The following is a 21,581-nucleotide window of genomic DNA, read 5'->3' as shown; positions in this document are numbered from 1 at the left end:
AAATCAGACATTTAAAAAAATCACAAATTTTTCGGAATTTATTAAACCCTGAGGATGGAAAAGTCTGAATCTGAAATCTGGCATATCAGACTTGTCGAGGTTGCATATAAGTCAATGGGAGAAGTCCCAATGATTTTTTGATGTGTGCTGGGTTTCATGCATCGTGAAATTCCTGAAAATCGGAAGAAAAAATAGTGAAAATCGCATTTTTTCTGCAAAGCTAATTTTTGGGAAAATGTTATAATAAATAAGCGTGAAAAACCCGAGCGGATTTCATTGGAGTTTGCAGCAGAAAATAATGAGATAAATTCGGACTTTGATAAATAACCCCCTGTAGTGTGGGATTCACAAAGGTGGAGGAAGTATTTTTTGGAGTAAAAGCGGTCTTCACACTGTAAAAGGGACATTCAAGGGACCTCAACAGGTTTGAAATGGCGGATATTCGGATTCGTACTTTTAGCAGCTTCTGGGTATTAGGGTTACTACTTGGATGTTATTTTACAGGAGTGGCCAGTAAAAACTATGCTTGATGCCAATGTTACTAATAGTAAAAAAACAGCAATATAGGCAGGCCAGTATTTTTTTCCAGAAAAGGTGGCAACCCTAGGGGGCAGATTTATAGAAGGTCGAGGTGAATTTCAGAATGAAAAAAATACGAAAATTTTGCTATTTTTTGTGTACTTCGACAGGGGAGTAGTCCAAATTTGATTTGAAAAAAAAAACGAAAATTCGGAATTTATTGTGTACTGTCTCTTTAAAAATTCAACCTTGACCATTCGCCATCTAAAACCTGTCGAATTGCTGTTTTAGCCTATGGGGGACCTCCTAGAACCTACTTGGAGTCAATTGGTGGACTTTGAAAAATCGAAGTTTTTTTTGGGAAAAACTTAGAATCTAATTCAATTGAATGCGCTATTCCTTCAATTCGTACAATTTGAATTCGGCCGAATACGGACCTATTCGACCAAAAAAAACACCTTTGACTTATTTTCGGTTGTTTTTTTTGAATTCGAAGTTTTTTCAATTCAAAATTGACCCTTGATAAATCTGCCCCTTAGGGGCAGATTTATCAAAGGTCGAGGTTTGAAGTTAAAAAAAACGTTGAATTCAAAAAGACCAACCGAATAGAGGTCGAAGGTTTTTGGGGGTCGAAGTGGTCCATATTCGAATCATACGATCGAAGGAATAGCACCTTCGATCAACTTCAATTGGAAGTTTTTCTAACTTCGATCTTCCAAACTCCCCCAATTGCCTCCATACAGGTTCTAGGAGGTCCCCGATAGGCTAAAACAGCACGTCGGCAGCTTTTAGGTAGCGAATGGTCGAAGTAGTTGTAGAAGTTTTAAAGAGACAGTACATGATAAATTTCGATATTTGAATTTTGAAGTTTTTTCAACTTCGAATCGAAGTTGGACTGTTTGATGGTCGAAGTACCCAAAAAGTACTTAGAAATTCAAGTTTTTTACTTCGAAAATTCACTTTGACCTTTGATAAATCTGCCCCTTAGTGTCTAAGACAGGGGTGTCCAACCTGCGGCCCAGGATGGATATGAATGTGGCCCGGCTTGAAGGAGAGAGAAAAGAGAAGGGAAAAAAAGAAAGAAATAAATGTATGGAAATACAGAGAAAACAAGAGAGAAATAACACTTTGTGCGCTCTAAGTCCAGACACATAAACCACCTCAGCCTGTCGTCTTGTTAGGAACAAACTTACTATGCCAGGTTGTAACAATGTGGTGACCTATGGAGTAGGGAGGACGGCCCATTGCCCAGTTAGTAATAATATAGTGAATAAAGTAAAATATAATATAATAAGAAGTCTGTTTAACATCCAGGTGTCCCATATTCCAGTGTATAGCTCCATCTGGTTATCCAACTGCTATTGTAGTTCTTTCCTGTGTATTTTCTTTAATTTTACAAATCAAAAGTGTTTGTGTATTTCACGTGTGACCACAATTTTTCTTTTTCCGATGTGGCCCAGAGAAGCCAAAAGGTTGGCCAGCCCTGCTCTAGACTAGACTTAAGCTTTGCTAAACACACACACTGCCCAGTAAAAGCCATTTAGCAGAGGTACAGTAGCAAACTGACGTGCATTGAGCTAAACAAGTGAAGGCTTATGCTAACGCCACATGATCATTTTATTGGGGATTGTTTACAACTAACGAGCGTTAATGCTTCGAACACGAAAATGTGAAAACACGGCGGGGACAAAGCCTGATTTTATACCTCGCATCAATTTTACGCTAAAAAAACTCCTCGCTTTGTTAACAGTTCTCGCCACCAACGAAAAATTGGGGCCGCGATCGAGCAACACCCCTCGAGCCCACCCCCACCTCATTACTACTTCCAACTGCGCAGCAGCGAGGCCTTCGGGAAACCAACTGTTGTTACCAGACGTAAAAAAACCGTCATTCTCGCCCCGCCCACTCATAACCCAACCCACTCTAGGATCGCCACTGACTTAACCACGCCCACTAAGCGTATCTTAGTCACGCCTTGACGAATCTCTCCGCCCACAGTCCCGCCCAGCGCTGTTTCCCTCGCCTCTTTCTTTCTCTCTATTTTTTCCTCCACTGCTCTTCCTACCCAGAATCCTCCGCGGAAGCCCTACAATGAAATTTAAGAAGTTTTTTAGGTTTCGGCGCCATTTTCGATTGGACTGAGGTAAGGAGGGAATTTTTTTTCCCAGGGAATAACTCGTCGGAGCGGTTTTGTGTAGTTTCCCTTCATCTTCCTCGGTCTTCACTGCACCGAAAAATCGGGAAAAATTGGAAAAAATTCCCCGAGGTGTCCCGAGTGTGGCGGCGGCCTCTCTCCCCGTCCAACCCCCCTCCTCCACCCCCGACTCCGCCCGGCACAGAGTAGGGACAGAAGACCGACCGTTCACCGGGGCAGAAGTGGTTGAGGCCGAACCCCGCCGCACACCCGTTTATTGCGGTGTGGAATATACCAAAACACTTAACCCCCAGGGGTGAATTGGCCGCGCTACGGGTTTAAGCCCAGGTTGTGGGGTGGATTTATGTTGGGATAAAGATGGGGTCGGTTATAATAAGGTACAATCATTTTCACTTAGTGGGCGAATTTAGATCACGTTTTATTGTAAAGTGGAAAGAAGAGTGAAAAAGTTGTATATTTGTTGTGCGTGCAAATAAATTGGTGTTGGCGGTGCGCAGTGTAGAGTGAGTGTATGCTCACACCGCACCCTCCTATTACACCAGCCGCGGCCCTTCTGCAACTCCCAGCCCCCTTCATACACTTGCGCCTCAACAACAGCCGGAGGGCCGCGCACACTGCTCTCCCTGCTGCCAAAAGACTGGGGGACACACGCGACCAATAGAAGCGCAGCATTGCTCATAATAAGGCATCATGCAATTGGTGGCTGCTGGGGGGATGGTTTGTTCCAGAGCAGGGCAAATATGTGGAGTGTGGTACATTAATGCAATTAAAAGACATTTGTGATTGGGCTGAAACGTTTGTATGTTTAGTGTATAACTGTATGATTGAGATAAAAATATAAAGGAGGGGGCTTGCTATTGGGGGATGGGGCTATTTTACTGGAAGGGTAGTCTGGGCGGGGGATCTGTACACTGGGGGTAGGGGGGGAGTACAGGGCGCTGTCTGTTGTGGAGGGTTAAACAAAGGGGCTGAGAAACCCCCCCCCCAGTGGGTGTAAATAATACAGCTGGTAGTGGTGCTTTATTCTTTCTCATTTCACTCAACTTCACCATGTGGATCTTTATTTCTCCGTTTTCTAACTTGTTATGCAAGTGCTACATGATACATGATGTTGTTGATCCCAAACAACACGGTGACTGATGCACGTTTGTGTCTGTGGGCTCAGGGTGTGAGTTGGCCCATGAGCAGGACAGCCTTTAGCAAGTGGGTCACAAACATCTTCTTTTCTGGCCATACTCTACTAGATAATCCATTTATTGGCGGTGGAATGAATTGAAGATAGTGATTAAGGGAATATGTTGCATTTAAAAAAAAAAAAAAAAAGCCACAATCCAGTATTTTCTCACTCCCTCTCTGTGAAGTAGTAGTTTATATTTAACATTTCAACGTTTCCTCTTGCAAGGTGACTGTCACAGTGTGAATATAGTGCAATAGGAGAAATGTGAAATCAGTGATTGGCTGGATTTCAGATAAAATGTATATATGTCCTCCCCAAAGTGTATTCACTGGTACCAGTAATCATGAATTAGAAAAAGGGAAAAGGCGCTCCAGCAGTATTTCTGCAAATAAACGTTTAATCCGAGTAGTGGCAACACTAGTGTCGCAGAATAAACGTTTATTTGCAGTATTACCTTTTTCTAAATACCTTTTTTGAATTAAGTACTGACCACCATTCCTTTCTTCTATTTGAATAACTGATAACAGAAACTTACATTAAAAGTGTACTATCACTCTCGGGCACATGGAGTCCTTTTATAAAATACACCTCAAACTTGTATTTGTGTTATATACTGCAAAGATATGTGGACAAGCAGGAATAATTTACATTTAATTTAGGTTCGCCAATTTACACATCTCTGACTGACCAAACATGGCAGGAGCCCTATTTATCTTTGTTATACTATTTTTTTTTTTTTTTTCAAACCAGACTAAAAGTGGTAACAGTGTAAAAGGGGAGGGACTAGAAATAATAAACCTTTAAACCACTAGTGACTAAAGTCAAACTAAACGTATGTAAAAACAGGCTACCTCTCCATTACGTCCAACTATAGGGGAAACAAATCTGGCGTTATAAAAGGATATAGAAGACCCTGATATGCACATGCTTCTTATACTTTCAAGAATTGATGAAGTTATATTAACGTTTCTCTTGCTTTATTTGTAAAACTTAATTATCTACAGTTTTTTATTTATTTATTTTTTTTAATACTGTTGCTAAAGGGACCATATTATTTTTAGAAACTTTCCTCCTCAGTAGCAAGTATTCTGTTGTAATGCCTACATCAGTGTTATAGGTGGATGTTACCATTTTTTTTTTTTAAAACAGAACATTTGTAAAAGGCAATAAAATATAAAGGTTTAGTTAAAATATGTTTTACAGCATTTTTTGCGATGTGAATAAAATATCTTTTATGCCTGGTTGAAAAAAAAAAATCATTTGAAATTATATTTTTTGTAATTTATATTTTATGAACAAACCTTTCAGTTGCCAACTGAGTGTAACAAGTAAACCAGTTGTTAACGATGGCAAGAAGCCTGATCCTCAATGTACATAAAGATATTTATTGTCCATACTGTTTAAATGAAACATATTAACATTAAAGACTTCAAGATCTCATTGTTTAACCATACATTTTATGTCAACAGAGTTTCTATTTGAAGTGAGAGCCTTTTTATCGAATAAAACCAAGGTTGGTAAGAACCTGCCTGCCATTGGCTGATCAGGTAATGTTTACTTTAAAAACAGCCGTTTTTCTAAACGGAATGAACATTTCACTTATCTCACGATTATCTTTTACAACATTTCAACAATTTGCCAGTTTTAAAGCATAGTGCTTGTGTTGCCCCCCAACTTTTTACTTTTAAATGTGACTCATGGGTAAAAAAAAGGTTGCAGACCCACATGCTAGGCAGTATAGGTATGAAGAGAAGTGCTCAAATCTACCTTTGCCACCTCCCAGCGACTAAAGTAAACAACCCCAAATCATCAGTAATATCCACCCCCTCCAAAAAAAATCAACCTAAAAACAATTAATTACAGGTGATTGTATTTGCGTGGGAAAGGTTTGAGCAAAAACCATACTATTTGTCCCTTTAGCTAGTAATTTCTGTGAACAAAGTTTATGGGATTGTTCCGACTGCTTTATTTGTTGATGACTGAAAAGAGTTTTGCAAAGCCAAGTGTTACATTGGGAAATAAAGACTGGTTTAAAAAATCCCAGAGAGCTCCATTGAGCATGTTTGTTTTTAACATTTACTTTAACCGTTTTTAAAGAAAATTTGGCTTTTCTCTGTCACCTTTTGCTGTGACCAGGGGCTAATTCTAAAGTCAGGCCTTGCTAATAAAAGCTCACTGCACAGGGAATGTCCACTGGGCCACAGGTCCTACATGGCTCACTACAAAAGCTGCCAAACATAAAGATGTTGTGTTTCTTTAAAATATATAAAGGTTGCTTTGTTAAATGTATCAACCATTAGTCCCCTTTTAAATGTCAAAATTGTTTTTTTGCCATAAATTTTTATGCTGCCTGGGCATGTAATTCAAATTGCGTTCGTTTAAACAGACCATCCTGACACCTTTTCAGATGGCAGTTTATCTGTTCAGAGATTTCATGTGGTGGCTCTCCTTGGTGGGTGCATGGTGTGTCAGGAGTAGCAGCAGCAGCAAATCTGACTCGCTTCTCTGTATATAATGTGTTGCTTGTTAGTGTGTGAAAACACCAAGTTAAAGGAGTTGTTCAGTATAAAAATAAAAACTTGAGCAAATAGGCTGTGCAAAATAAAAATATTTGTAAATGTAATGTATAAAGGCTGGAATGACTGGATGTCTAACATAATAGCCAGAGCACTACTTCTGGAGTTCTCTTGTTTTCCACTGATTGGTTACCAGGCAACAACCAATCCGTGACTTAAAGGAAAACTATACCCCCAAAATGAATACTTAAGCAACAGATAGTTTATATCAAATTGAATGACATATTAAAGAATCTTACCAAACTGGAATATATATTTACATAAATATTGCCCTTTTACATCTCTTGCCTTGAACCACCATTTCGTGACTGTATCTGTGCTGCCTCAGAGATCACCTGACCAGAAATACTACAACACTAACTGTAACAGGGAGAAGTGAGGAAGCAAAAGGCAGAACTCTGTCTGTTAATTGGCTCATGTGACCTTACATGTGGTTTGTATGTGTGCACAGTGAATCTTACGATCTCAGGGGGCGGCCCTTATTTTTTAAAATGGCAATTTTCTATTTATGATTACCCAATGGCACATACTACTAAAAAAGTATATTATTATGATAATGGTTCATTTACATGAAGCAGGGTTTTACACATGAGCTGTTTTACTCAGTATCTTTTAATAGAGACCTACATTGTTTGGGGGGTATAGTTTTCCTTTAAGGGGGCCACATGGGTCATAACTGTTTGCTTTTGAATCTGAGCTGAATGCTAACTGCTAACTCATTGAACAGTTATGTACCATGTGGCCCCCCCTTCAAGTCGCTGACTAACTCAGAGTTATAGAGCTGAAAAGCAGGAAGTAGTGTTCTGGTTATTATATTACACATCCAGTCACTCCAGCCTTTATACATTACATTTTTGGCTAACTATATTAAAAACATGTTTTATTTTGCACAGGCTTCTATTTACCCAGTTTTTATTTTTACACTGAACTGTTCCTTTAAATGTATGTTGCAAATAAAACTGGGCTGAGGCATTGTATATACAGTATCCTTCTGTCATCCTGAACTGCAGTGATATGTGCATATCTGTAACCGGAAGGACCAGAAATGTAAACAGTACTCCAGTTGTAGAGCATGGCACCACATAATTGTGCATTTCCAACTCTATTCATAGGCATATTTATCAGCCATGAAGGTAGAGTTCACCACAGTTTACTATTGGGGAACCTCTCACTTCATGATACACTTGAGGTGTGACAAGTCAGTAGACTGTGGAGTTATCTGGGGATCTGAAAAATGCTGAAATCTAACTATTTCTGAACTAGAAATGCTAGAAGTTACATGTTACTGTCACTTTAACGGGCATAAGTTGAAAGTTCATTGGACTGCTGATTTGTTTAGGTTCTGCTTCTATTTAGTGCAAGACCTAAGCTGCAGGTATGGAATCCATTATCCGGAAACACGTTATCCAAAAATCTCAGAATTCCGTAGAAAGTCTCTCATAAACTCCACTTTATCCAAATAATCCAAGTTTTTTTAAAATAATTCCCTTTTTCTCTTTAATAAAGAACAGTAGCTTGTACTTGGTCCAAGCCAAGATATAATTAATCCATATTGGAAGCAAAACCAGCCTATTGGGGTTATTAAAGGTTTAAATTGTTTTCTAGTAGACTTAAGGTATGAAGATCCAAATTACGGAAAGATTAGTAATCCGTAAAACCCAATGTCCTGGATAATAGGTCCCATACCTGTATAATAAGCAGTTAACGGCAGTATACATTCACTTTTTAGTTAAAAATTTCTCAAATACATATGCATGTTTATTATTTGCCTGAATATTATAATTTTTATTTTTGCTTTTTATAGGTTAAGAACCGGAGCAAATCGAACACTTTAGGAGACCAGGTATTTATATAATCAATGAAACTGAGCCAGGGTTTCACAGATAAATACAAGTGATTTCTCTGATAGTAAAATCATGTGCAGCCAGGGCAAATGAGCTCTTTGCCGTATGGCAACCTTTAGGAAATTGTTGGAGCTCCTGCTTCCAGAAATGATAAAGGTCACACTAACATGGTAAGGTAGGGATAGCTCATGTATTCATTTTTGTTTAGGATTTTGGGGTTTAGTAGTGACTTGATTCATTATATAATCATCCCCCTTTAAATTACTATACTCTGTTGATGATTTTTTTTTTTTTGTCAACTGGCTGATGGTGAAATGCAACATAGTCCGTGAGACATAAATTTGAGGGAGATGAAATTGGATTGAGTTAGTCATTTTTAATTTACTTCCTTCTGTCATCAAGTTTTCATCATAACAGATGACTGTTTATGCTTTGATGGATAATTTACCTTCCTCTGCTTCAGTGGGGTAAAATCTAATCATATTTGTGCATAGCTGTTTATGATACATAATCTGTAGTATTCTTTTGATAAAGGCTAATGACTTTATAAGCTTCATCTCATTGAAATATTGATCAGCTTTCTAAATAGAATTCGTCACAAATTCTTTATCATATCATAATTGGATCGCGAAAAAACGCAAAAAATTGCTCAAATTTTTTCAGTCTGTGAATTTCTCACGTTTTTGCCCAAACCCCCCCCCCCCCCCTCAAAAGTTAGATTTTTGGGCTAAAACCTGCCCAGACCGCAAAAATGTTAAATTGAGATAGGCGCTCTCCCATTTACTTATACAGTACCTCAACAGGTCTGCTTTTTGCAGCATGGGAGTATAATAAATCTCAAAAAAAAGATAAAATATGTCAAGAATGGCTAAATCTCATCATTTAAGCTGGGTGGGGCTGTGCCAATCACCCAATAGGCATTCATGTTTTTAAAGCTGGCCACAGACACAAAGATCCGATCGTACTTTCCCATCTCCCGACCTGCCACTAACCATTCAGATCAAAGTCTTACCATTCCGACCAAATAAAGTAGTTAAAGAACGTATCAGCTGATGTTCTGCCCCTGACAGCAATCGTACGATAGACAAAGCTGGTGACAGTCTCCCTCTGAAATTTGTACGATCGGCAATACACGCAAAGATATTACCCGCAGCCGACAGAAATTTTCTAACCTGTCCGATCGACCAAATGACCGATCTCCGCCGGACGAAAAATGTTGGCACTCGATTCATACGATGAGATCTTTGCGTCTATGGCCAGCTTTACCCAGCAAACAGGTAAATGGGAGGAGAAGACGCCCTAATGGTTAATACCATCAGATTTGTGGATCAGTCTGAGGGTTTCGTGTAAATAATTACTCGTAGACACTCCTGATATGATTAGCCATTTTGATGAACCAATCTTCAACTGATTTGTGCAAAATCTTCATGATGGGCAAAGTACATGGTGCAATCATCTGGCACTATTAAACCAAAGCTAATTATACAGTTGTTGTTTTCAGGTGTAAAAACAACTTCATAGCTAATACATTTTCCCATGAGCTTTGACTGGCACCTCTCTGTTGCAGTTTATGTCCAAAAGCAATACCTAGATGTGAAAGTACTGAACATTATCCAGCAGTGAAATAGAGCTGCACTGTATTTGACCACCTGACACTGAATTGGTCAGATAAATGAAGCAGGATAAACAGATGGAAGGGCCCAAGTATGATGGCACCAGGATGGAAGGAGTACCGCAAATGTTTAATGTTCTACCCACAACCACAACCTTCCTCTCTTTAAATGATGGCTATTCCAAAAATAGTACTTTCCTCTCAGCATCTTCGTTTTTCCTGAATAGGTCTAATCCAGTGGCCCCAAGTGTTGTTCCTTGTGTTATCTGACAGGCAGGCTTTTTATAATCTGTCCAGCTAGCAAAGAGACTATGGTCTTCAAGTTTGCATATGTGCCAACAGCCATGGTTCTTACAACTATGCACTATCTATATTAAAGAGTTGAAATTGCATTTCTAATATACTGTGTGAATGTGTGTATTGGCTTCTGTAAGTAGGTGTAAGATGTACTATGTCGCCTGTGTAAGGACTATTTCCTGTTAAGCCATTTGTAGATGTAAATGTTCACTCATTGCCGTCATTCTCTGGCCCATTGAAGCTTACAATGTTATTTTCCTTTTGCTGTTTAACAGGTGTGTTGCAAAATAGTCCTGATAACAGTCACAATAAAATCAACTTTTAGTAGGATCCAGAAAGTGCTATCCCTATTAAGGCATTAAAGGGGACCTGTTGCCCAAAAAAAGTATTCCAAATCCTATTTTATCATGTTAGTTAAGCAAAATGAACTGAAATTACACTATATAAATGATTTGAATCTTGTTTCCTTTGGTCTGTTATTAAGACAAGCCTTGCAATATCTCAGAATCTTGTTTGTGCACCAGAATGGGGGACCTGATGTCCATCCCCATGTCCTGGCTACACAATTAAATTGCTGAGACGTGGGGGGTACAGTGACATCTAGGAACTGCTGAATGGAAAGTGAAAGTATTTGCTTGCCCTGCCTCTATGCCTAAAGCATAGAGGAGTGGCAGGCAATTTTTGATTGACATGCTTTAATGAATGCTTTAATAAAAAAAGACTTCATGTTTAATTTGAAAAGGACTTTTATTATACAGCTTTTTATGTCTGGGAGACAAGTCCACTTTAAGAAACTGGGATATAAATGGTAGAGGGGCTAAATACATAGGGTAGTCATAAGAATAAATTGTAGCCTCGTAGCACAATCATGTTTTTTTTGTCTGCTGGGGTCAATGACTCCCATTTGGAAGCTAAAAAGTCAAAAGAAGGCAAACTATAAAAAAAAAGTTATGAAGAATTGGCCATTCTCTTGCATAATAAAAGTTAATGTAAAGGTAAAGGACCCCTTTAAATGGCCTGTAAAGCTTTCTTTGTAACCAAAGCTTAATTAGACAAAATAATTTAACAATATACAAGGTTAGTCATTGTTGCAAAAGGCCAAGTAGTAGCAAAAAGGTTGCTTAATATAGAGCTAAATTTACTGTGTTTAACACAAGTCTTGCAGTTGTGTGTAAATGTAAGTTCATCCCCATAGCAGTTTTTTCTTTTTCAACATCGATATTTGATCTTCATTTTCAACAGTATTGATAGACATTTTTCTTGTGGGTAAAAAAAGTGCACCTAGAATACCTAGAATTCACTGTTCAGAATCTGTTGCACCAGGTGAAAACAATAAAAACATTGTTATTCTTATTTAAACCGTAGACATTTAGCGGGTGTGCTGCTTTGTTCAAGTGTGCTATCATCATTTATAGATTGTATGAGGCCTTTAGAAAGAATGTTCTAGATATCCGAGGCTAATGTAATACGGGCCTGAAAATCAGCCTGATGATTCTATTTGCAGCCTGCTGTTTATGCAAGAAACCACTCAAACGTTGCACTGCAGAAACAATTTTGCATGGAAAAGCATGGTACTGCTTCCCAATGCAACTCCTTATGTAGTTCAAGAAAATATATAAGCCCATAGCCAACCCCCTGCTTACCAGACAGCTTTCTCTATGCCCCCTCCCCCCCCTCAGTCAAGTAATGGTACATCCTCATCAGCTTTCCACAGCCATGAGCAAAGCAATGTGCATGTGTTTCACCCTGATAACAGAGTAGACCCTATGCAGGATTTGGGAGTGGCTGAGTCAATTAGGGCATGTGTTGTATCATAAATTGTATTACTAACCAGGCACAGCAGCTCTATATAACAAATTTTACGGTTTTTAACAACATTATAGAATCAATTTTAATCTAAGCTCATTTTACTTTTCACTGTGGTTTTGAACTTCACTAACATTTAGGGTAAAACTATATTATTCTGTCAAAATAAGAGGAAAGAAATAACTTATTTCATATTGATGCCTGTCAAATCTAACAGTCTTCTTAAATCTACAGTGTTTCTGGCTCTGCTGCCTGAAGAAACGACCAGATTCTAGATGCTTTGAGGTGATCTAGCAGCACATCATGGTTTGTAGAAACAAGGAGATACAGACCATTCTGAGCTGCCTCTTGACCTCAGAGAAAAGCCAAAGCACCCATGGACGCATAAACGCATGCTGGGCTGCACTAATTGCATTTAAACTTAAGTTGCATTAAATGCAAATGGATTTCTAGATGTGTCTGATCAGGATCTGATAACTTTGCTTTGATATTCCCAGTCTTAGAAAAGGAAATTTGTTCTTTACAAGTATATACTTCAAGGGACACTCCCATCTAACTATAATTTTCCCTAGCAGCAGTTTTCACATTTATTTTAACTCTATGGCTGAGAGTTTACAAGAATTAAATATTCTAATATGCTTTGAACATAAATCTAGTCATTTTTGTTTTCCCTTGCAGCATGTGGACATGATTGTACTGCCCCATCTTTTTTCTTCTTTCAGAACGAGGGGTTTTTGAAACAAACTATCTGTTGCTTAAATAGTCATTTTGGGGGTATAGTTTTCCTTTAATATAATCTTAAAGGGCAACTACTTTGTTCCTCTTTCAGAACTAGGGAATAGAAGAGTACGAATTTTCATTATTGCAAAGCCCTTAATATTTTTTTAAAGGGGCAGCTATCAAAAAACAAACATATAAGCTTTGTGTCATAGAATTTAAGGTTATTGCTCAGAGCTCAATAGTACAAGTTGATCCAGGGACTGATCTGATTGAAGTCGGAAGGAATTTTGTTCCCCTCTGAAGCATATTGGAGTGGTTTCACATGTTTTTATTTGCCTTCCTCTGGATCAACTAGCAGGCAGGTTATATATAGACTTCAAGTTTTAACTTAATAGGCGTGGTTTTTTTTTTTTTTTTCAACCTAATTTACATTTGCATATAATTTAAGAAAATTTATTCAAACTCGCTCACTTAACAGCCCCAGCACAGGCAAAATAACCAATTTCTACACTTTGTAAGTACCACTCAGAGTACAGAGATGTGAGAGTCTAGTGACAGTCCAAGGCAGCCCACGAAAGAACACAGAGCTGACTCCTGCATGAATGAGCATGGAGAGAGAGTGATGCTGAAAGGGATAATGAAGATTCATTTGCTTATTACAGGATCACTACATAACTTTCTAAATATTAAAATTTATTTCAGCAACATTAAGCTGATTTTAACATTTTCACTTGCAATACTTTCCCTTTAAGTATGTCAGACGTATTTTGCATGATAGAATTGCTTTAAGTTATCACAGATACAGGTTTCCTTTGGCTGTTTAAACTGTTGTTTATATTTAACTGTATCAAATGCATTTAGTAAAAGATTTTACATGTGTTCTAGCAATCCTGCTTTAGCAGCACGTAAATACTGGAGTCCATGACTATATCTGCACTCTCCAGTATTACTTTGCTGCTATATTAAGATTGCCATAAGCTGCACAAGAAAATAGGAAATGTATTCCAAGGCCTCAAACTAACAGGGAAGTAATGCTGTTACACACTACTAATAATTAGGAGCAGATTTATTAAGGGTTGAATTGTAAATTTGAATTTTCGAGTTGTAATTTTGGTCAAAACTTGAAAATTCGAGTTGGGAATAATTCAAATTTGATATTTATCATATGTGGACCCCTGGGAACAACTCGATTTCAACTATTTACCACCTAAAACCTGCAGAGGTCCAGTGACCCATTTGAAGATTTTAATAGCCTTCCTGACATTCGAGTTTAGTGGATTTACGCCCTCATTGTTGCTTCAATCTCTTGTCAATTAACTAAATCCCATCAGAATCATAAAATCACTGTAGCTAAGGAGTTTGGGATGATTATCCCAAATTTGTGGAAATGAGAAGAGAATGTTTTGATTGCTTCACAAACGCCAACATTACAAGAGAATCTGAAATCTTACTATGGGAGATTTGTCACCTGAAGGAGTCATGTGCATGCAACCTTAAAGGATCAGTAACATCAAGTTTTTTAATTAAAAAAATTTGTTAGTGTACAAAAAAAAAAACCACAAAGACATATTAAACTTTTAAATCGCTTCGTCTTTATTAAGAAATAACTTGCCATAACCAACCCGCTTAATCAAATCTGGAAAAACAAACAACATCACAAATATATCAAACAATTGGAACACTAATTGAAATGGAAAACAAAGGCCGAGCTTTGCATGGACCACCGAAATTCCAAATACTACAACCCCTGAAATGTTAAAACGGCACACAAACATTATGGAGCTACTTCCAGTAAGCAGATATCAAGAAATGACTCTACACATACTTCATAATTCTTACTTAACGCCAATCAGGAGCTACAAAATGGGAAATCTGCCCTCTGATGGCTGCCTCAGATGCCAATCTGCTAGATTATACTTCAATATTGCACATTGAAAAATAATCCAAAAATATATAATGCCCCCTAAAGCTGCTAGCCAATAAATCACCATTGTTTCTTAAAATAGAGGGACCTCCCAGGAATATAATAGATTAAACACAATGTATAAATGTATATTTCTATATTGATTTGTTAATTGAACCCTTTGTTCTTGTTACAACCCCCCCTCCTGGCCCCCCAATGGGGTTTTTTTTTACGATCAGGTTGAATTCTCCTTTAAGACACATTCAATAGCCCATTTACTAATACAATCATAGCACTGTGTTGGAACAGAGCATTCACGGTCAGAGCCTGGGGTCTTAGGCGAGTGTCTTTACTGGAATCCATATGCAAAGAGTTTGTATCTTGTCAGTAAAAATCATCCACTGTTTGTATATACTGCGTGTAGAACTTAAAGAGTGTAAGACCCACTGGGGCAGGGGCATGACTTGTTTATATGGATGATGATGTGATCAATTTATAGTTGTGCAGAATATGTTGGCTTTTTATAAATAAAGAATTATACAAATAATTTTGTCGTTTGTCCTCTGGCAAAAACAACTGTAAATAATGTATATATCTATTATGTTTGTTAATAACACTTCAAATGCAAATCGGTGCAATATTACCCCCTTGGCACATGCATTTTTACCAACTTAAAGGGTTTGCTCACTTTATCATTACAAGGTTTAAGTACCTATTGCCAAAATAAATAAGTATTTTGATAGTAGTGACTTCATAGCAAACAATAGGGTTCCCTCCCTTACCATGTATTAAAGGAGAAGGAAAGCTACGGAGGCATTTTATTGCCAATAGATTAGCTGCAATAGTGCAAGCTAGAATGCTATATTTATTCTGTAGAATGTTTTACCATACCTTAGTAAAAGCTTTAGAAACGCTCTGTTTGTTTAGAATAGGAGCTGCAGTATTAATGTGGTGTGACATCACTTCCTGCCTGAGTCTCTCCCTGCTCTGGGCTCAGATTACAGTAGAGAAGGGAGGGGGTGGGAAAGAGGAGCAAACTGAGCATGCTCTTGCCCAGGGCAATGAGGTTTAAGCTGAAGGCAGGAAGTCTAATACAGAAGCCCATGTGTACACAATAGAAGGAAAGAAATGCAGTGTTTCTTTTGACAGGGGACTCAGAGCAACATTACTTTGGGGGTTTACTGGTATATTTAGATGGACCTTTCTGATAAGGCTTACTTAGTTTTAACCTTTCCTTCTCCTTTAACCCCTTTAAGTGCCACAGAACGTAGTTTGTGTGTTCTGCAGCACTTCCCCACTTGCTCAGAAGCCCTAGACAAAGACCAGTGTGTGGTGAAAAGTGGCCCCTGGGGTGTGATCGCCCAGGGGGCCTATTGGTGCAGCAGACACTGCCTCCAGTTCCTGCTCCCCCTCAGCCCCCAGTAACTCCCTCTGCCCCCGATCTCACCGATGACACTTTCCTCCAGGGCCACCACTCCTGCTGCCTGCACATCCCAGGTTACACTAATGCATACCGTATGTACATTTACACTTACACATACATTTTGCCATTGTGCACACTTTTTTTTTTTAGCTCCTGTGTATTTTTTGCCTGAAAAATCGCCATTATTGAATTGCAATTGCGAATAGTGTATTTGCTAACTGCACTGTATTATCCAAAAACATGATTTTCTGGGGTTTTCCTACTGTTGGGGTCTTCTGGCACATAATCACACACACACACACACACACCACACACACACTCTACTACTACATACATACAATATAATGTAAATCTACAATAAAAACTAGCAACACCGGGAATTTTCATTAACAAAAAAATATATATATTATTGTATGGGGAACCGAAGTAAAGTTTCTGTCCTCATTGGGACCTTTCTCAAGGGCAAACTCATCTACAATGATACAAAACTTATACATCCAGAGTATTTGATTATTCAGTAGCTGAAGTGACTTCTGGGAAAATCTGTGTACCCACCCACAGGGAGTGATTAAAACTTCAGTCCAAATTTATGTTGACACGTGCCATTCTTCTCAATGGAGTGGTACCAACTGCTTTTATGGGGAGAAATGATTCTGACCTTTATTTTGTTTAAAGGAGTTGTTCAACTTTTATTATGATATAGAGTGATTTTCTGAGACAATTTGCAATTGGTTTTAATTCTTTATTATATGATGTTTTTGAGTTAACTTTTTATTCAGCGGCTCTCCAGTTTCAGCAATCTGGTTGCTAGGGTCCAAATTACCCTAGCAACCATGCATTGATTTGAATAAGAGACTGGGATATAAATAGGAGAGCTCTGTCTAGAAAGATGAGTAATAAAAGTAGCAATAACAGTAAATGTGTAGCCTTGCAGAGAATGTTTTCTTTTTTTTTTTAGATGGGGCAGTGATCTACATTTGAAAGCAATGAGGCAAATTAAATATAAAAAGAAAAAATGAAGGCCAGTTCAAAAGTTGCTTAGAACCACCCTTTTAAGCATGGACAATACTTTTTACATTTTGTATTATTTAGGATCCAACGAAATATACTGGATCTAGTGGAAGTGTTAGCTCATTTATTAGGCGAGGGATCCAATGAGCAACAACACATCATGTCTGATGTATTCAAATAGGACTAATTGTGATTGTGCTAAAGCAGAAATTAAATTTTTTTTATAAATTTCCATATTTACTGGTTTAAACAAAAATAAAAAAAAAGTAAAAAAAATGAAAAGATCATTGCCCATAGACTTGGATTCAACATCCCAATCCAGATAACGAAGAGCATATTAAAGCCCTTCTATCAGTACATAAACGTTCCATTAACTTCAAATGGCTGTAAATTCTGCAAGAAATCGACTATTTTTTACAACTGGATAGGAAACCGCTGCAAGTCAGGCAATGTTCACATGGTAATGTTGGCTGATACATTTCCACTAGACCCACCACTGATAAGTGTGAGCTCCTCCCCAGCGCTGGGCCAAGTCAGCCGGGCGCCCAAGGCAACCCAGCCGACTACATCGCCCCTTCTGAAGTGCGCACAGGCACGCATGGGCAGAAGAGCGCACACGTCTAGGAAGTGCCGATTGCTCTCACAGGCAGGGAAAGACGCGTCTGAACTAGAGGTAAGGTGGCAAAAGAGGTACGGTGTCGGGCACCCCTCCACATTTGCACCCTAGACACGTGCCTCTTCTGCCTACCCCTAGTTCCGTTCCTGCTCCTCCCATGCATGCAAGTAAGCCATACAGTGAAATAGAGGCAATTTTCTAGCATTTTATCTCCAGTGCACAGAATTAGTAATTTCCCAGAGAACTTAAAGTGATCCGGTCATCAGAAAACATGTTTTTTTCAAAATGCATCAGTTAATAGTGCTACTCCAGCAGAATTCTGCACTGAAATCCATTTTTCAAAAGAGCAAACATTTTTTTTTATATTCAATTTTGAAATCTGACATGGGGCTAGACATTTTGTCAGTTTCCCAGCTGCCCCATGTCATGTGACTTGTGCCTGCACTTTAGGAGAGAAATGCTTTCTGGCAGGCTGCTGTTTTTCCTTCTCAGTGTAACTGAATGTGTCTCAGCGGGACATGGGTTTTTACTATTGAGTGTTGTTCTTAGATCTACCAGGCAGCTGTTATCTTGTGTTAGGGAGCTGCTATCTGGTTCCCTTACCATTGTTCTTTTGTTTGGCTGCTGAGGGGAAAAGGGAGGGGGGTGATATCACTCCAACTTGCAGTACAGCAGTAAAGAGTGATTAAAGTTTATCAGAGCACAAGTCACATGACTTGCGGCAGCTGGGAAATTGACAAAATGTCTAGCCCCATGTCAGATTTCAAAATTGAATATAAATTTTTTTTTTTCCCATGACAGCATCCCTTTAAGCAGCAGGCAGGCACCACCCCGGAACACCAAAAATCAGTCAATCAGTAGAATCCAGGAGCCTTAATTTTTTGAAATAGTACAAGAAGTCTTTATTTACATCATGTATGAAAAAGAAAAACCTGATGCGTTTCGTGTCCCCCAAGGACACTTTATCATTGCCCAGGTAATAAAAAACACTCAATTTCAGCTGCCATTGCCTTAGGGTAAAACTCCACGGGCGAATTCGGTGCGCTGTACAAAAACACATGTCACATCGGATGCGACAGAAATAAGGTAAGAGATGATGTTATTGCATGAAGTCGCATCATTGATCCGATGCAGACGCATCGTCTGCATCCGACAGTGGTGTTGCGTCGGATCAACGCTGCAACACCACCGGACAATGCTATTACTTACCTTATTTCAGTCGCATCTTGATGCCTGCGTTTTTGCAAAGCGATTTGGATGGCGCCGAAATTGCTCCGTGGAGTTCTACCCTTAGGCTGTTCTTATAAGCAGGGTGGCTGCTGAATGATTGACAGATATGGATATAACTCAAAATGATATGGGCAATGCTAGTTGTAGACTAACCAAGTGGTTAATAGTAGGTATTTCCCATATTTAATTGTGAGACATTTATCTCTGGCCTTAGCGTGTGGAGGAGACTTTCTTAGATATGATTATACACCCTTTTTATTTTGAAGATGAAAGTAATGACCAACCATCAAGATAAACATGTTTAAAAGCTTGTAGAAGCCAAGAAAGAATTTGTATATGAATAAATGCAGCCTGGGTGGTAGTTCATAGGGGCTTGTTAATTAAATGCAATACCATTTTTCTATTTTAACTGTTAATGTAATCTGGGGAGAGTGATCAGTCACTACACTAAACACAGGACCATTTGGTACTTCAAAAGGACTGGGGACATGGGGTGTCCCTCTTCACTCTCCCTCTGTTAAGCTCTAGATATTCCCCATATGAATAAATTATTTTTATTTATTTACCGATAGTCTGGCCAGCCAGTGATTTTAAATTTCTAAGGTGTGAATAGTAAAAAGCTTTTTTGATTCAGGGCCCAATATTTGGTTCCTTTATGGCTGCAGATTCAGATGCCTGTGTTAGACCTTAAAGTACAATAATCCACAAAAACTATTGAATCAAAAACAGCAACAGGCAGTATTTTTTAAACTGCAATGTGTTTGCCTACACTGCTAATAAACATATTGCAGTTTAAAAAATACTGCCTGGAGCTCTTTTTGATTCAATGTTTTTCCTAAGTTTCTAAAATGAGCAGAATCTTGTACCTACCCTGGGTGCTAACCATTTTAGTATTCATAATTGAGCAGTGACACATCAAGATATAAATGTGATCAGATATCTTTCATCTATGTTCTCACAGTCTTGGAGCCCTTTACTACAACTTCCATTAGATGCAGCACTTTTGGGAATACATTCAGAATAAATGTGTTGCACGTTAAATAGGGAGGGACCGTGGAATTTTTTGGAATAATGGCACCACCTGCTGGTTATTTATTGTCTCTATTAAAATCATGTAATTGAATTAAAAAAAACAAAAAACTGCAGGCTGAGAATCGGACCATCTGTTTGCATTAGCCTTCTCTTGTGACTGCACCCGGAGCCAGCGTAGCAGCTCATTCTTGGCCTGAGTTTAGCAAAAATTGTGGCGATTCCAACAAATGGGAATGGACAGGTATTGTCTGGTGCTTCATTACCCATGAGAGTGAAGTGTCAGCTCCCTTACAACTGATCAACAGAACCAGAAAATTGTTAAATGGCAATTTCACCGTAGATGGTTCATATTTAAAGCAATGAACCATCTATGAGCATGTTATTTTTTTAGCACAAGTCCTATTAATTGTATTAGTGTTGAACAACGGGGTATACTGACCCCTTTAAGCACTCGCAACCTAGGCTGTAACAAGTACACACTATACAGTCAAATGTACTTGGATACCTGTTGTCCCGAGCGATCCCCAGCATGTGCCAAAGGTTTGCTCTCATCTGAATGGACAACTACTGCAGGAGCTTCTGAGTAATGACAATTGCTGTTCTCTGATGTAGGACTAGTGTTTGCTTTAAGATGGTTTCTGTACCCATTGCTTTGATTTCATTGTGCCTTTCCCATACCACAACAAATGTTTTCCTCCAGCCCTTTTTGGGCTGAACTCTACGGCGTGTCAAGGAGCGATCTGACATGCGTGCCGCATTTACAGATGTGGAGCAGTGTGCTAGACACTAAGCACTTGCCTAAGCAATGCAAATACCTGGAGAGGGCCGCCATCAGGGGGCACAGCAGGGACAGTTGTCCTGGGCCAGGCAAAATCTACGGTGAAAGGGGGGCCCGGCCGTGTTGCACTCTCCAAAAAAGCTGGGCCCTCCTTAAGAATGTGCAAACTGCAAAGACCCAAAGCAGCGGCGCAAAGACCTGAAGTCGTAGAAAGACCCGAAGCATGAAAGGAGCCGAACGCTGTAAAAAAAGCCAACGCCGAGGACAAGGAAAAAGAAACCTAAAGTAAGTTCCACTGAACACCAATGATTTATTTGTTTGTTTTTTTTAATTAAACCCCTGGCCTTCAATGTTTTTTTTTTTTTAAATATTTAATATGGGGCCATGATTTTTTTTAATTTTCTATAGGGCCCTGACCACCAATTTTAAAAAAATTCTGTGGGGCCCCTGACTGCCTATTTTTTTAACTAGTATGGGGGGACCCGGCCATGGGTTTTAGCGTTCATATTTTAGTTTGGTTTTACTGTAGTTTGTGTTTTACTGTGGTTTGGGGGTTTGTGTAGTCTTAGGCAGGGCTGGTGGCTTTGGGCGGGGCCCAGAAAATTTTGTTGTACGGGCCCCTTGATTTCTGATGCCGGCCCTGTACCTGGAGCAGTACTAATGTGACAGTCAAGTAGTTCAGTCTACTCCTGGGGCCCAACTGGCTTGTGTTGTTAATGTAACACTCACCTGCTCCTGCCAACTGAATATACCCGCTAAGAAACAAACAGGGTGGAGGGCCGGAGCAACAACAAGCACCCAAGTACTGCCACTGTGGTGTCTCAAACAAGGACTGAGATATAAGGAACTGGCACAATAAAAGAAGATATAAGAAACAAAATG

General features: G+C 38.9%; 1 long non-coding RNA gene across 1 annotated transcript; it reads left to right on the top strand.

Annotated features, from left to right (window-relative positions):
* Positions 1 to 2,440: 2,440 nt before the first annotated feature.
* LOC108698488 lies at positions 2,441 to 15,156 on the top strand. Its single transcript, XR_001932659.2, has 4 exons — positions 2,441 to 2,662; positions 5,321 to 5,398; positions 8,232 to 8,270; positions 12,221 to 15,156. It is a non-coding gene; the product is annotated as an uncharacterized LOC108698488 (long non-coding RNA).
* Positions 15,157 to 21,581: the final 6,425 nt, after the last annotated feature.

The sequence above is a fragment of the Xenopus laevis genome, chromosome 8L, assembly GCF_017654675.1.
Source record: "Xenopus laevis strain J_2021 chromosome 8L, Xenopus_laevis_v10.1, whole genome shotgun sequence".
In the NCBI taxonomy this organism is placed as follows: domain Eukaryota; kingdom Metazoa; phylum Chordata; class Amphibia; order Anura; family Pipidae; genus Xenopus; species Xenopus laevis.
The sequence above is the reverse complement of the archived record's forward strand: the minus strand, read 5'-3'. Positions and strand labels throughout refer to the sequence as shown.